This window comes from Amblyomma mixtum, chromosome 10 (assembly GCF_055824585.1).
Source record: "Amblyomma mixtum isolate Tamu chromosome 10, ASM5582458v1, whole genome shotgun sequence".
NCBI classification, from domain to species: Eukaryota; Metazoa; Arthropoda; class Arachnida; order Ixodida; family Ixodidae; genus Amblyomma; species Amblyomma mixtum.
The window spans coordinates 156,951,305-156,967,304 of NC_143021.1; positions in this window are offsets into that span (position 1 = coordinate 156,951,305).

Genomic DNA, 16,000 nt, shown 5'->3' on the forward strand with positions numbered 1-16,000 from the left:
ATAATTAGCTTTTTATTACTTTTTGCTGAACCAGAAGAAATAGCTGTCTGCCATTTTTGGCGTGTTTTTTACAGGATCCTCGCTATCTTTCGGCCAAAATCGGCAATAAAAATTCTCTGAAACAAAATACCCTGCAGTAATTTACATAAATTCTGGTTCAGTAGACTTTCCCTTGTCTTTCTTATATAAACTGGGCAAAATAGTGATTCTAGATCTTGCGGTTCCTGAGAAAAAGGATCAAATGCTGAAAAATTTGTTTTCAGATAATTGGCTATAAGTGAAAAAGAGAGCTCCATTACAAAACTGCCCTCAACAAATGCATTTTCATGTATGATTTCAACAGCCAGTAGCATGGGAGTCATCCCAACATTCCTTACTTTTCTCATTTATTTGCTGCCCTTTTTTGTGCGCCGTTTTTGTGATGTGCTGCGTATAACTTTCAGCGAAGCAGTAATTGCCAGTCGAACTTAAACTGCCACTGGACCGTATGTCATCCAGGTGAAACACCAGATGACATAAAAATGTCCCGGTGGGTAATACAGCCGTGATTAAAAGTAACAACTGCATTCATCAGGAATATTTTCAGCGCCTAAATGCAAGTAAGCGCATATTGCAGCGCCCTCCCAGACAAAACTGCGGGATACTCATTTGCGTTTTCTTCCTTTCCGTGGAGGCATTTCTTTTTTCTCCTCAACCAGTGTATAGCTGCGATCAGTAAGCACGTTCGTCTCGTCTGTGTGTGCTGCTGACAGCGAGAGCTTTGAAGAACAAGAATTTATAGTAGACTCTAGGTAACCTCCACACAGGCGCTGGGCCCTGCGCTGGACGGCACTGCCAGAATTCAACAGCATGATGGTAAACATACGCTGACTAGTGCAGATTCAATGCTCCTAGCACAAATTCTTTGGCGTTAGTCATTGCAGAAACTGTTCAATTCGAGGCCCAGAGCCAAAAATAAATCTATACTGCTCGTGAAATCGCACCGAATCAAATCTAGTCAGTGCACTTCACGGCTGTCGGATAGCGTGAGCTAAATCTGGCTCAAAACAAAACGCTAGGTACATTTTAGCTGGCGCCAGATAAGAAGCAATAATCATTCTAAGCCTGAAGAAAATCAGCATACCTGTTTTCTTATTTTCTCCCAACATAGAAGAACTCCATAACGCCCATGTGTGTAAAATGGGGCACGGATCACAGCGCATGTGTCTGTCCCGTCTTCTTCCGTCCCGTCCGTCAGCGCTGTTTTGCCGTACCATTCAACATGAACCAACTGTGTTTATAAAAATGTCATTTTGTATAAAAAAAATTGTTCTAACACGAGTGTGACAGTGAGTCTCGTTCAGAAAAATAGCGACAATTTCGTATGCTGGAAAAATAAAAAAATCCAATTAAAAAAATTTTAGCTTGCCCTGTTTCCTTAAAAAATCACATCAATTTAATTAATTCTTTCATTTTAGTTGTTCCAACAATGTTTCATTATGGGACAGTTCCTCACGAAAATATGTACATTAATGCAAGACGAGTACTAGACGAATAATTAGTAGTAGCGTCGGACGCTGGATCAAGAAAACAGCGCAACCCGTGCAAGTACGATATGTTATTTTTTTGTTCGGATGTCCTATCCTGGCAAGAAACAAGGGTTACTTTTTTTATTGCGGATGTTTTTTCCTGAAATCTATTTGAACAATAAATAGGCCGACACATATGGAGACCCAGTAATCAGGTTTAAAAATTCCTAATTGTGCGAAGCTTAAAATAAAAAAAAAAATTTATGAGGCTCAAACTGTTCGCGATTTGGACGTTGTTTCCTATGAAATATCCTTAATCAGGTAGCTAGTTGTCCCAGCTTTACTAACTAGCATTTTACTTGACACAATCATGTGTTTAGCAGCAAGAGGGATAGAAGCCATACTCAAGGCCATGCCAGGTTTGTTTCTCAAGCGGCGAATGTGTGGTTTTCTGAAGTTCTGGAGCGAGAGGAAATGCGGCCCTTTTTTCATCACAAAATAAAACCGAGTGCACGAGACACGCAGGGAGCTCCGCGCAAACAGAATATTTGCTGACGACCTGCTACAGTAATTGCGGCGCAGGAATCCAATCAACCTATTCCTTTGTGCCATCAAATCTAGTTTCGTTTCCCTTGGTCGCTATCAAAAATAAAGACACGCAGCAAGCGCCGATGCTAAAAACTGCGCATTGGTACAATTTGCGCAGGCAGTTTTACTTTGGCGGGCGTCGTGGGCGCCTAAATACATCATCAGCGAATGTTGCTTTTGCACAAAGGTTCTTGCGCACCTCGTGTACTCTGTCCCGATTTTTCTCGGAAAAAAAAAGATAATTTCCTCGTGCTTCACAGCTTTAGAAATGACTTTTCCCTCTTTTCAAAAACTGGTATTTCACTGCCTTCCACATGCCTACATCGTTTAGAGATACTTTCAAACTATTGCTATTGCACTTAAATGGCTTGTAAAATACTCATTCGTATGTCTGCTAAGCTCACGACCTTTTATCATTCGCACGCCTTTCGTGAGGGACAAACGAAATAGGAGACGAAGTGGGAAATCGACTAAAGGAATTATCTTCGAGGTATAGGTTGAGATACAAGCATATCTTATTAGTTTGTCAGGCCATGATTATGTGAGCACAACCTCGGTGCGCTTACTCGAAAAAGAATTTGCCTTTTTAGGTCGTTCAAGATAGATGAGATTTCTTGTCTCTTGTCTCTTATGCTCAGTGATTTGTGATGATGCTGTTGCGCATGCTATGCTGGCCTTGCTCGGACTATGTATTTTATAATAAACTTCAGTTGATAGTCCAGTCGTTGTGGCGTCCAAACTCCTCTTGTGCCTCGTCTTGTGTGACTGTTTTTTTTTCCTTTTACAATATACCAACTGGCCCGCATTTCAACCCTTCTGCATACAACTCAAGAACGGACAGGCGAATTACTGCCCAAGGCGGCCTTCCAACCATCAGCGCCGACTTACCACTCTGACGTCTAAGTCGAACAAATTGCATCTGCTTGCGTCGCCTCGTATACGACTACCATGCAAGTGCAATGCGACTCATTACGACGTCGTCAAACGATAGATAAATGAAATTCATTAGCGTGACGTTTATTTTTTTTTTGAGCACATTCAACATTTTGTTTTTTTTTAATTGTACATGAGTGCCATATTACTTATTTATTCAACTTCCCAATTAGATGCTGTCATCTACAGGACAGCACTCAAATGGTGGAACTTTTTCCATGGGCGGCGCCATTGCGCAGTGCAGCGACCACCCGTGTTCTCGATGAAGCGATAGCCCAATAACGAAGATTGGTGGGATGCATGGGGCAATATATTTGCCTTTGTTCTTTTCATTTTTTTTTGCAAGCGACAATTTAGCGAAATGGTTCTAATGTTTCCGCAGTGGCGCTTTTTAAATGAGCGAGAACAGCGCGTTATACGCTGTGGTAAAAAAAAATCAATACAAGTCGGCAGCAAAAGTGGTCCAGAACCGTGCCCCGAACCGGTTCGGAACGGTTCCTTCGATTTGTTCCGGTTCAGGTTCAGTTCCAAGATGGCGGAAAAAATTCGGGTTCGGTTCGGCTCCAGTTCCGGGCAAAAATTCGGGTTCGGTTCCGGTTTTCGGTTCGGTTCCGGTTCGACACCCTGGTTTTAAAATTAGGACAAAATTTGTTTTTTTTTACGTACGTACAAATCAAGGCGACATTAAAAAAATCGACGTATACATGGATATGCATCTCGTTCGGCAGAGATATTGTGGTAACACGTACTAGCCGCGCAGGATCTCTAGTCCTGTAACTGCCAGTGACTGCCTGCCACAGGAATCATTGTCTCGTTGCTGAGTTGGAAGCCGCTTCTGTAAGCGAATGCGCCCGTTTTGAGCAGAAAGTCCATGTGAACAGCTCCAGTTCACTAGCTCCTGGGTTGCAAACAACACATTTCAAGAGGTTCGGATTTTCTTGGTCATTTGAGTCACAGTCAGTAAGTTAGGCACCAAACTATGCGGCAGGTGCGCCAGAAACCTTTTGCGATTCCGCACTCATGATGTACTGCGGTTGAGTCTTGTTGCACACAGCTCAATGATTCAATGAGAATTGCACGGCACTCGCATGTTTCAGACATATTGGCATTGCACATCTTATGCGCCTCCTTTGCAGTGCCGGCACTCCCTGCTGCAACTAATGATACGGGAGCTGCCGGACTTGGTGCGGTTCTTGTTTCACATCCAGCTTGCCGCCCGTCATTGTAGAGGGCATCACTCAGAATTCGGGCATTGTTTGAGGGTGCACATTTTAGGAATTTCCTGCTGCGGCTCTGCAATACTATGGGGTGACCAGTGCACTAGACAAGTTCTCTGCCAATCTGGGTACAAGTGTCGGAGATCACGGCCACTAGCAGGGATCCGACGTGGTCGAAATTCTCCGCAGAAGGTGGTGGTTTGGTTTATTGGGGATAACGTCCTAAAGCAACTCAGGCTGCGAGGGAAATTTCGACCACTTGGGGTTCTTTCACATGCACTGACATCGCACAGCACACGGGCCTCTAGAATTTCGCCTCCATCGAAATTCGACCACCGCGGCCGGGATCGAACCCGCGTCTTTCGGATCAGCAGCCGAGTGCCATAACCACTGAGCCATCGATGCGTCCAATGCTGGTAAATGACTTTGGGCTGCAACGAACACGAGAATACAGCCTCTCAACGCCTATGCAAGCGGGACACCTACCTTGGTAGCCACATGCCTAACTGGCTGTTGCCACCCCTTTCCCCGCCACCGACAACAGCTTGTGGATTACTTGGGAAACTCAATGTATCAACCGGTGGACGGGCCAAGAGTTGAACACGCGTTTCAAAACCGACTACCGCTTTTAAAATATTTCGCGCATCGCGAATAGACAGCGCGGTGTCACATGGTAGATGCTGAGTCACCCGGCGAGAACCCTGTTCCTGTCCTGGTACAGGACTTTCGGTCCGCGCTCAGCCTTGTACAGGATCCGCGCTCTGTTTTGTTGCTTTCTCCCTCGTCCCTTGTCTTTTTGCGCAATTTAAGATGCATTCTAATACGGGGTTCTGTCGAATGTAAGGAGTTCGGCTTAAGGCATATGAGTGGAAGGACCTCAAGGGGGAAGAAAGCAGACAGGCCTGTTCCAAGTTCGACTGTGACCGCTGCTAACTTCTTGAATGCTCCATCGATATTTACATGCTGCCTAATCAGGAGCTGATACGAGAAATTTCTCGTGGGCGTAGTTAGGCTGCTGCTGCTGATGATCAGTTGCTTCGATCATAGCGCCAAGGATAACGGCGTTTTCGGAATTCTAAGCACTGATATGGGTATTACTTACGGCGAGCTATACATCATCATCATCATCAACCTGACTACGCCCACTGCAGGGCAAAGGCCTCTCCCATATGTCTCTCCAATTATCCCTGTCCTTCGCCAGTTGCGGCCACCGTATTTCTGCCGCCCCCTGCTACGCTTGCCTTCTCTTGGAATCCCCTCCGTTACCCTTGAGGACCAGCGGTTATCTTGCCTTCGCATTACATGCCCTGCCCAAGCCCACTTCTTCCTCTTGATTTCAACTAGGATATCATTAACGTGCGTTTGTTCTCATCACCCACTCCGCCCGCTTCCGATCTCTTAACGTTACACCTATAATTTTTCTTTCCATAGCTCGCTGCGTTGTCCTTAACTTAAGCTGAGCCTTTTTTTGTTAGCCTCCATGTTTCTGCCCCATAGGTGAGTACCGGTAAGACAGCTGTTGTATACTTTTCTCTTGGGGGATATTTGTAAACTGCCATTCACGATCTGAGAGAACCTTCCATATGCGCTCCACCCCATTCTTATTCTAGTTATTTCCCTCTCATTATCGGGATAAGCTGCCACTATACCTGCCCTAAATAAACATATTCTCTTACAACTTCCAGCACCTGGCTACCAAATGCGAACTGCTGTTCGCTTGCTAGGCTGTTGAACATTACTTTGGTTTTCTGCATGTAAATTTTTAGCCTCACCGTTCAACTCTGCCTGTATAATTCATTGATCATACTTTGCCGTTCATGTCCTGAGTGCAAGGCAATGTCATCAGTGAATCGCAAATTACTTAGGTATTCTCCATTAACTCTTATCCCCAACTGTTCCCAATTCAGGCCCCGGAATACCTCCTGTAAACAGGAAGTGAATAGCATAGGCGAAGTCACGTCTCCCTGCCTGACACCTTTCCTCATTGGAATTTTATTGCTGACTTTATGGAGAACTATGGTAGCTGTGGAATCGCTATAAATATCGTCCAATATTTTCACATAACACTCTTCTACATCCTGATTCCGCAATTCCTGCATGACTGCTGAGGTTTCTACTGAGTCGAATGCTTTCTCGTAATCAATGAACGCTATATATAGGGGCTGGTTATATTCTGCGCATTTCTTCATCTATATACGCCCCTGCATAAATAAGGAAACTAATTAGAGTAGTAGTTAAAAAGTTAACCATTCAATATTAGTTAATTAACCTAGTAGTTTGTGTGTCTTAGCTGTATTCTGACACCCCACACTGCTGGCAATGCTGTGCAGAAAAAGCGCTCTTCTCAACAAGGAATCCTATTTTTAAAAATTGCAGGACATCTTAGATGAAATGCCCAGCATGTTAGGAGACTCCGACCGTAATCAGAATTCTTAGTTGCTGGGCTCACTGACATCGCCAAAGAAACAATCACACAATGCATTTGATAAGGATGTTGTAACATGCATGGTAGTGCGGACGATGTTTTCTATCGACCTCAACCTTCAGTTTATCCGAATGTACTTACCCGCGATGCTGTACTGGTGCAGGTATGGGCCTTCCTCTTTCGGGCTCACCTTACCATCTGTGTATGTACTGTTCTCGCCATGACAAAACGAGCCCGAAGTGAAAATGTATATGAAAACAATAAAAGCGGAAATTCCACCTCTGAGGCGGAAAATGTGTGTCCAAAGTTGTGGCCTCCGATCTTTATTACTTTTTGGCAACCGCCTCACATGCGGGATATGCACCCCGTGCCCAGGGGTGCCCACCGGTGATGCAATGGGTACAAGCGTCCCGCTGGCCTGGTGCCAGGCTTCTTTGGGCTGAAATGGCTTAGGAAATGGGTTTTTACTCCATGGCGCTTTTTGGCTATAGATGCTTTCGCGCCACCTTAATCATCATCATCATCTTTATTATGTTGATAACGCGGTGAGCATTATGAGAACTTTGAAGAACTAGAGATGGTTTCGAGAACTGCAGGCCCTGGAACAGGCTAGGCGCTGGAAGCCAGCCTGCTCGGTCGGTTGTTTTGGCGGCGTCACCTTTGCTCCATAAGGTCAGCGTAGACCTGTATGCGCCACAGGACGAAGCACTGCGAATGAAAGTACAGAAGAAAGTCATGACGGGACACCTGCAAGAAGTTAAAGCCGCTCCAAATGTGCGCGCTGCGTTAGCCTTTCTCGTTCACTTCGACCCCACGCGTTGCTGGCTGTCCGCTTTCCTTGGCCTGCTGTGCGGGAAAATGTACTGGGCGTAAAGCACGGATCTATACTGGTTGTTCTCTAGTGCCAAAGCCATCATGGGGTCAAACCCAACCGAGAGTCTTGTGGCGTCCCTGAGTTTGAGGGCTGAGAAATGAAATTAAAAAATTCAGGGGCCACTTTGACGACCTAAAGTGCGCGAGGTGAACGCCTCTCCACACAACTTTGGCCGCACGGCCGTTGGCACACACGAGGCGGCTATGGGGCGACTTGGTTTGGCTAGCTATGACTAATTGGGTCATGACCCATGACTTACTAGTCATAATTGATTATTGACTAACAGTCATGATTGGTTAATGACTAACTAGTCATGACTAGTTAATTGATGACTGGTTAATGACTAGCTACTCATGACTAATTAGTTGATGACTAACTAGTCATGATTGGTTAATGACGAACTAGTCATGCCTGATAAATGACTGGCTAGTCATGACTAACCAGCCATGACAAACCAGTCATGACTAGTGATGGCTAACCAGTCATTAACCTGTCATAACTGCTGACTGGCTAATGACTAACTAGCCATGACTGCTTAATGACTAATCAGTCATTAGTCATGGTTAGTCATGACTAACCAGTCATTAATAACCATGACTAATGGCTAACCAGTCGTCATGACTGGTTAACTACTAGCTAGTCATGACTAACCATTCATGACTAATTGCGTCATGACTAGTTCAAATGCCAAGTGAGTAGTTAATGACTTCAAATGCCAAAGGCCCTGGTTCGATTCTAAGTAGTGACGCTGAAACGCGGACACATCTGCCGACACGGCTGCTAACGACAGTATGAGGCGTTAAAGGCTTTCGCCTTAATATTGCCGCGACTGTGTTCCAATCCGCGGGGACGCGAACAGATCAGCTTCGGTGGCCACTGCACAAGAACAGTATGCTATCGTCGCAGCCGATGACGCCTAGTGTTAAAATGCAACGCTCTCTCGCGTTGTGCGTTACACATCGTCGTCTTCGTCAACTTCCATCTGTGGCGCGAACAGATGAGATCAGCTTAACCTCGATCAGAGCTTAAGCTGACTGTAGTGTCGTCGCCAGATGAGCCGACGACCCAGCAAAGCAAAGCCATAAGCCAACCAGGCACATGCTTTCGGACGTCTACTCTGTTGAACTATGAACTGTTGAACCCTACTACTTTTTTAGGTCTAACATTTTTGAAAATAGGGTTTTTGAGGTAAGCTTTTTGCGAAGAGTCGCGATTTCATTGATGTTACTTAGCGCTCTCATGCAAGCGTGCGGTTTTCGAATGGTTTAAGAAATGGCCTAAGATAGTTGAGCCACAGCGGCATGGGTAGTCGCGTTTTCGAAATTCTAAAAACTGATACGGTTATTACTAAAGGCCGGCTACAAATCTCCGATTGCAATCAAGTGCCTGTGGGTAATAGTTAAAATATTAGAATTTTATTAATACTTTACTAGTTGCATCGCCTGCTTCTTACCGTCAGCAAAACGCTTCTCTTTCCCTCAAAAACCTTATCCTTAAATATTTTGGACCCTCCAAAAAATACCCGGCGTGTAAGAAAGACACATGAACATGATGCTGCCCTCTGGCTTCATTAATACTGCAGCAGACGAACTAAAAACAGTTCTTGCGATTGTTACTATAAATATGTGAACCTCGTAAACGTACAAATGTACGCTGCGGTAATATTGAAGAAATTTGTGCACATAAAACGTGGTGTGTCCGTTTGCAGGTGAAAAACTGCGGCAGTTCTTTATGGTACGAAAAGCCACTAGCAGTTTAATTACACACTTATTTTTCTTGGTTTTATAACCATTGCCCACACATGGCTGTGCTGGAGAGAGAGAGAGTGACGAAAGAGGGCGCAAGTAGTTCCCGGAGTCAAGCACGCCATTCGGGCAGAAAGTATAACTACAGAGGTGAAGCCGACTGCACAAATGAATCGTGATGCAAAAAAGGTTGAACTCTCATATTCAAGACTTCATTGTGGGCGAGGTGTGTTGCGGGGCAGTATATCTGTCTGACATCGAAGCTTGAGTTTAGATGGGCTCCTCAAATTTCTTTAAGAAGTTGCTGTCTCTGGGAGTCAAAAAAATCTTTCCGACTCGGTTATTCGCTTATTCTTCGTACTTTTAAGGACACCTATGCAATTCGTCTTTTTTTCTCTTCTTGATGATTGTTCACGTTTTCTTTTATTCATAGAGATCATTAAAAATGAGTTAAAAATATAAGGTTTAAACAGTGCCGCTCGAAGTAATATGTGAAGTTGAGATCGAGTCGGTACCTATCTGACCCTTAGGGATGAGTGCAAAACTCCTGGCGCGTAGATGCTTCAACGCTAGCTCATCTAGGCGTGAGAGTTAAGAGTTTGCTGCAAAGAAAGAATATGCAGTCTCAATCTGCTTTTACTTTGGCGAAAATTCAGGCGCCCAAACACAGGGATGGGCCCCAAAAAAACGAGGCCGGGTAATAGTGAGCTAGTTGTTGGGAGAAAGGACAGCATTTATGTCCTGTCCGGAAGATAGGAATCTTGCAGTTGGCTGTCGCGATTACGAGAACAAAAATAACTATGGACACGCTTTAGTCACCTTACGGATGGAATGCGGTAGTATTAAATTTAACATTTGTCGCAACATCTGTGTGTTTGTGCGAGTTCTTAGCAATTTTTTTTTGTTCGAGATGTTTGCCATTAGGCATAATGTAAAAGGGAAAGAAAGTTATAAGAAGGAGTGTAAACAATTGTCAATTGCAATTGTCAGTCCATCAACCGCCATAATGTGACTACTAGCTGAGTAGCAGCTATGCGCTGTGCTTTGACAGTGCCGTAATTTGCATACCTATGTCACATTTTAGTCACATTTTGATTTCGATTCTCTATCTAGGTTGCTGCCTAGAAACTAGGTTATTCACAACCCGGTGGGCAGGTCTGGATCACGCCATAAGGTCACGCGACCCCTCTCGATTAATCAGGGTAGCCCATCGGGCCAGCTTGTGGTGGCGTCACAATATCACCTGACCTCTCTTAATCAATCAGCGAATTTTGCCTTGGGCATTACCGGTTTTCGGTGTGACAAGTCTAATGCTGTCTTATTAAACAATGTTCCACCTGCGGACTTCTCTAAAAATATGCCTCCCTCTCTTTCCTACCACCTTTTCAGAGGCCTCAGTTTAATAATTCACATCGGTGGTACTGCGGTCCCCAGTGCCGTATACCACTGTAAGATATACTCGTTGCCGGGAGCCTCTGTCTCGCTTGCACCACTCCAAACAACCTTTATTACCCGTGCAATCTCTTTCAGAAATGCGAGTGTAAAATAACAATAAAATGAACACATGAGCCGTTCTCTTCACGAGAAAAATGGAGGCCTTTGATTGAAAAGGCCGTACGAAGGCGGAAAGGGTGCCTTCCATCACCGTCGGGATGTAATCTAGCTCGGGTTCATTTGACAGTCATCATCATCATCAGCCTGACTACGCCCACTGCAGGGCAAAGGCCTCTCCCATGTCCGTCCAATAAACCCTGTCCTTCGCCAGTTGCGGCCACCGCATTCCCGTAAATTTCTTAATCTCATCCGCCCACCTAACTTTCTGCCGCCCCCTGCTACGCTTGCCTTCTCTTGGAATCCACTCCGTTACCCTTACGGACCAGTGGTTATCTTGCCTTCGCATTACATGCCCTGCCCAAGCCCACTTCTTCCTCTTGATTTCGAATAGGATGTCGTTAACCCGCGTTTAATCTCTCACCCACTCCGCCCGCTTCCGATCTCTTAACGTTACACCTGTCATTTTTCTTTCCATAGCTCGCTGCGTTGTCCGTAACTTAAGCTGAACCCTCCTTGTTAGCCTCCACGTTTCTGCCCATAGGTGAGTACCTGCAGTATGCATTAACAAAGACAATATCGAAGAAAAAGCTCAAGTGTAGTTTACTTGATATGATAAACGCCTTTCGAGTAAAGTCAAGCGTTTGATGAGCATGCCTCTGTTGGAAAGTAGCTGCCGACGTTGCATGCTCATATGGGCAGCGCAGATGTGCGCGAGAGTGATTAGCTCACTAAGCCTCTGTTGTGTTGTTGGTAAAAAGCATGTCAGCATGTGCAGCGTTGCGTCGTAGCAGGATGCAGTTGAATGGCCGGCGGTTACTTACGTCGACCAGGAGGCCAATTATCGTCTGGGGTATGAAGACTCCCTTCTCCTGCGTACGAAACAGAAAGAGACGATTCAGTAGCTTTCCTCGCCAGTCAGGCGTGGTTCTGCGCTTTTACCAAATGTCTGCAGAGCACTACAGATCGCAAGGCTCAGAGCGCCGCCTCTCTCGGCTAAACCGCTGACTTATTCGCGCTCTAATTGTATACAGCGGTGGAATTTGGCGGAAATTTTTGCTCTACACTGCTATTGGGCTGGGTATTTGCCTGAGTCGGTGGAAGTCTACGTCGTGTGCGACGATGCGGGAGCAGGAAAGACGTTTTCGTGAAGAAGAGAGCGATAAAGTGGTGAAATTGGGAGCGGTCTTCAACAAAAAACGTTTAGTATTACGTTTACCGATGAGATTCGCAACTTACGCAGCAATGTCAGTGTAGTTCATTTATAATGCATTAGCATCAGAAGGGTCTGTACAAGCGGGCTACAACCTTAGAATACTATCTCAGATATAACGACCCTTCCTAAGTTAATCTCGTATATAATGAACCTTAGTATACCACCTTGGATATAACGACCTTTAGCATGTTAACCTGAGTTATCAGGAGTGTAGGATGGGGGATTAGTGGGTGTAACATAATGAAACATAAAAATACGGGAAGGACAGGACAGAGGTAGATAGGACATTGTGTACCTATGTCCTGTCCTTCGCGCAGTTTTACGTTTCATTAAACCTTGGATATACTAGCTGAACTATATATATATATATATATATATATATATATATATATATATATATATATATATATATATATATATATATATATATATATATATATATATATATATGCCACCTCGGATATAACGAACTTTCGTGTTTGGGCCTTGGCTGTAACGAACTTATTGAGCTGACCTCGGATATAACGAACCTAAATATTGTCGAACTCGGATATAACGAACATTTCGCTACTGAAGCGTTACAACGACCCACCCAGGATCACCTTGGAATTTTTTTTTGCTTGTAGCGCAGCTCTTCCTTCGCTGTCGGGAGAGGTTCACTGAAACTTTCAACTCCCGTACTAGTGCGGTAACTCGGTTTCATATTTTCTGTAGAATGCAGCCTGCGTGTACGCAACGCACTGCGATATGGATTATCAAAAGCCTATGTTTATTTTATTGCTCAGCGTTGGACGTCGTCTTTTCCATTGCGATAAGGAACACAAACTCATGTGCACAAAATTAACAAATATATAACCTGTGCAGTCCATGATCTGAGTGCGCGCCAATAGCCTCAGGCGCGCCATGCATACTCGAAATTACCCAGGGCGTTATATAACGTAACGATATACTAGAAGCAAGCGCATTTTATTTTGTTGAGGCGACTTCATATATTTGGCGCTGCATATCGAGGTAGAACTTGTCGGGCTACTTGGTTCATTATAGGTGCGAAGAACTGCGCGAACGAGACACGGACGCCGAAGAGACAAAGACGCAAACTGCGTTTGGGTTTTCACATCTTTGGGCAGAAGTCGCTTCTGTACAAACAGGTTCTGTGACACCGTTCCTCTAGAAGAGATCAGCGTACATTTTCATCTTACACGTAATGTATTCGTGATACTGTCACGTTTTCCAGGAGGTACAGCGGCGATGAGCTGTCGAAAGAAAAGAAAGTAACATTTTTATTCACTTCGATACTACGTAACGCTTACGCGCTGCGATACGAAACCTAACCGTGACGCAGCCCGTGGATACCTTTTTCGATTTAACTTACATAGCAATTGCGGTTAGACCGTATTCACTCTCAGATCTGGCGGGTGGCAGGAGACTCCAGCGTAGCAACCCTGTGCTCCGTCAGCCGCCATGCTGTTGTGAGGTTCGAAAGTAAACGCTCAATCTGAGGGCTGCTCGCTGCCCTAAATGCGCTGCACAAACGGACGTAGGAAGGGGGCAGCCCACCCTGCTTCTGTAATAGGTACAGTCTTTGTCAAAAGTAACCAGGCTGCACATTTTTTTTTCTCAGTCGTATATTAAAGCTATTTGCCAGCCCACAAGTTCTGAATCTCTGTAGGGTAAGAAGAACCCTGTTCTCACCTTGAAATACCTTTTTGATCTTTAGGGAAGCCGTGAGGGCTCTGTTATGCGAATGAGAAGCAAACCATGCAGCCTGGGTACTTTTGAGAAAGGCTGTACGTTCTAGGGTAGTGACAAGAGCCCCCTCCACCACGCCTTTGGGCGGGTTCGTTATTGGACTTGCTGGACAGCAGCTGTCTCGCTACTCGCTGGTGTGGCTTCGATCCTATGCGACCGCCATGTTGTTGCGCGCTACGGTTGCCTGCATGAGGTCTATAGCAGGTTTGGTTTGGTTTTTGGTTTATGGGGATTTAAGGTCCCAAAGCGACTCAGGCTATGAGGGACGCCGTAGTGAAGGGCTCCGGAAATTTCGACCACCTGGGGTTCTTTCACGCGCACCGACATCGCACAGTACATGGGCCTCTAGATTTTCGCCTCCATCGAAATTCGACCGCCGTGGCCGAGATCGAACCTGCGTCTTTCGGGTCAGCAGCAGAGCGCCATAACCACTGATCGAGCTACCGCGGCGGCTAGGTCTAGAGCAGGACGTTCCTACGTCCGCCGCTGTGATCGAGGGACACGGCAGTGGACAACACGTATCGACGCACTATCCGAAGCCATTTCTGTAATGGGTTCAGAACTTATAACAATATAAACCTATTCTGATGATTTCTTTCCGCGTTCTTGAGGAGCCCATATATACTACACTGTTCCACTTCACGACCTGTCGAAGAGGAATGCGTTCTGGAGAAGGGGAGAAATGAGAGAGTGACGCATTAAAGGTCGCAGAACACTTGCTAAAAGACGCCGGCGTTTTGATTAATGATGATCCGAAGAAGGTCGAATAAGCTGTACTGACGTACCATGACGCGGCGTTTGTTCGCTATTGTGTCATCAGACTGTAGGTTGCCGTTCACCCCATACACAGGGGATACACATTTACAGTGGCTGAGCGTTATTACGTACTCCAAAATCAAAGAAGTGGGCCATGTCGTTGTGTTCAGTGTTAAAAAGTTGGAAAGGGGCATGAGGACTACAAGGGATCTGTGAATGTAAAGTAGAGAAAGATCAATTCTGCATATGTGGGAATTAATCCATTAAGCTATCGCGTCATACCGTCAGGGCGGAGCTAAAGTGTTCCCTTCAATTTTTTGGTCCCAAATCTTCGAGGTGCTCGCCGGTAAGCAGGTGTACGCCAACCTAGCCCTTATCCCACCGTGGGCGCCAATTTGCTGCGAAGATTAAATTAATTAATTAATTTGATTAATTTGCAGCTGAGCGACGCGAAGATTAAATGATGGGTGCTTATGGGGAGCATTCATCGAAAGGAAAGAAGAGGGGTCGTCGGCCCCTTTTATACTTGAGCCTCATTTCCAGATTAGCTGCATTCTTTCTTCAGCTGCCAGAGAAATGATTCCTCGCAGGTCTGGTTGGTTTGGTTGGTTTATGGGGTTTAACGTGCCAAAGCGACTAAGCTATGAGAGACGCCGTAGTGAAGGGCTCCGGAAATTTCGACCACCTGGGGTTTCTTAACGTGCACTGACATCGCACAACACACGGGCCTCTAGAATTTCTTCTCCAAAGAGATTCAACCACCGCGGCCGGGATCGAACCCGCGTCTTTCGGGTCATCAGCCGAGCAACATAACCACTGAGACACCGCGGCGGCTCCTCGCTGGTCTCTGGCAGTGGATCACGTGACCCAGCCTCGAGTTTTCAGAACAAAGCTTCACTTTGGGCCGACGTGCGACGATTTAAAGCATCTCTACGCTCGATTTAATGGGCCCACAAGTGGGTTGCGGTGTCCGGCTGTGTATAAGAGTGGGTATGGCTCGAGGCTGACTTTTTTATACGAAGGGATAGATGGGTGCGGAGTCACTTCGAAATGCAAACTAGATATCAAGGAATAGATTCACAATCGTCTCTCATGGCTGCAAACAACATTTCGACATTTGGATGTAGAAGGATGCTTTCCATACTGCGGCTCCTGTTTCTGCTCTGCAACCGCCAACTAAGTATCCATTTACAATTGCTCATTCACCCATGTGCGGTGTGTCAAACTCGGCATAGGTATTTTAACAATCTAGACTCATTTTTTCCACGTAAGTAACACTTTTAAGCACTGGTTTTTTCGAGGCAACATATCCTAGTAGAATGATCCACTTCCAATAAATGTCTTTTCCACTGATGATGCACCTATTTTTGAAGAATCTGTACCAATAGCCCCGTGTTGAATTTCCTCTTTGCTGTTTGCTGATTCCTTTTCCTCTGTG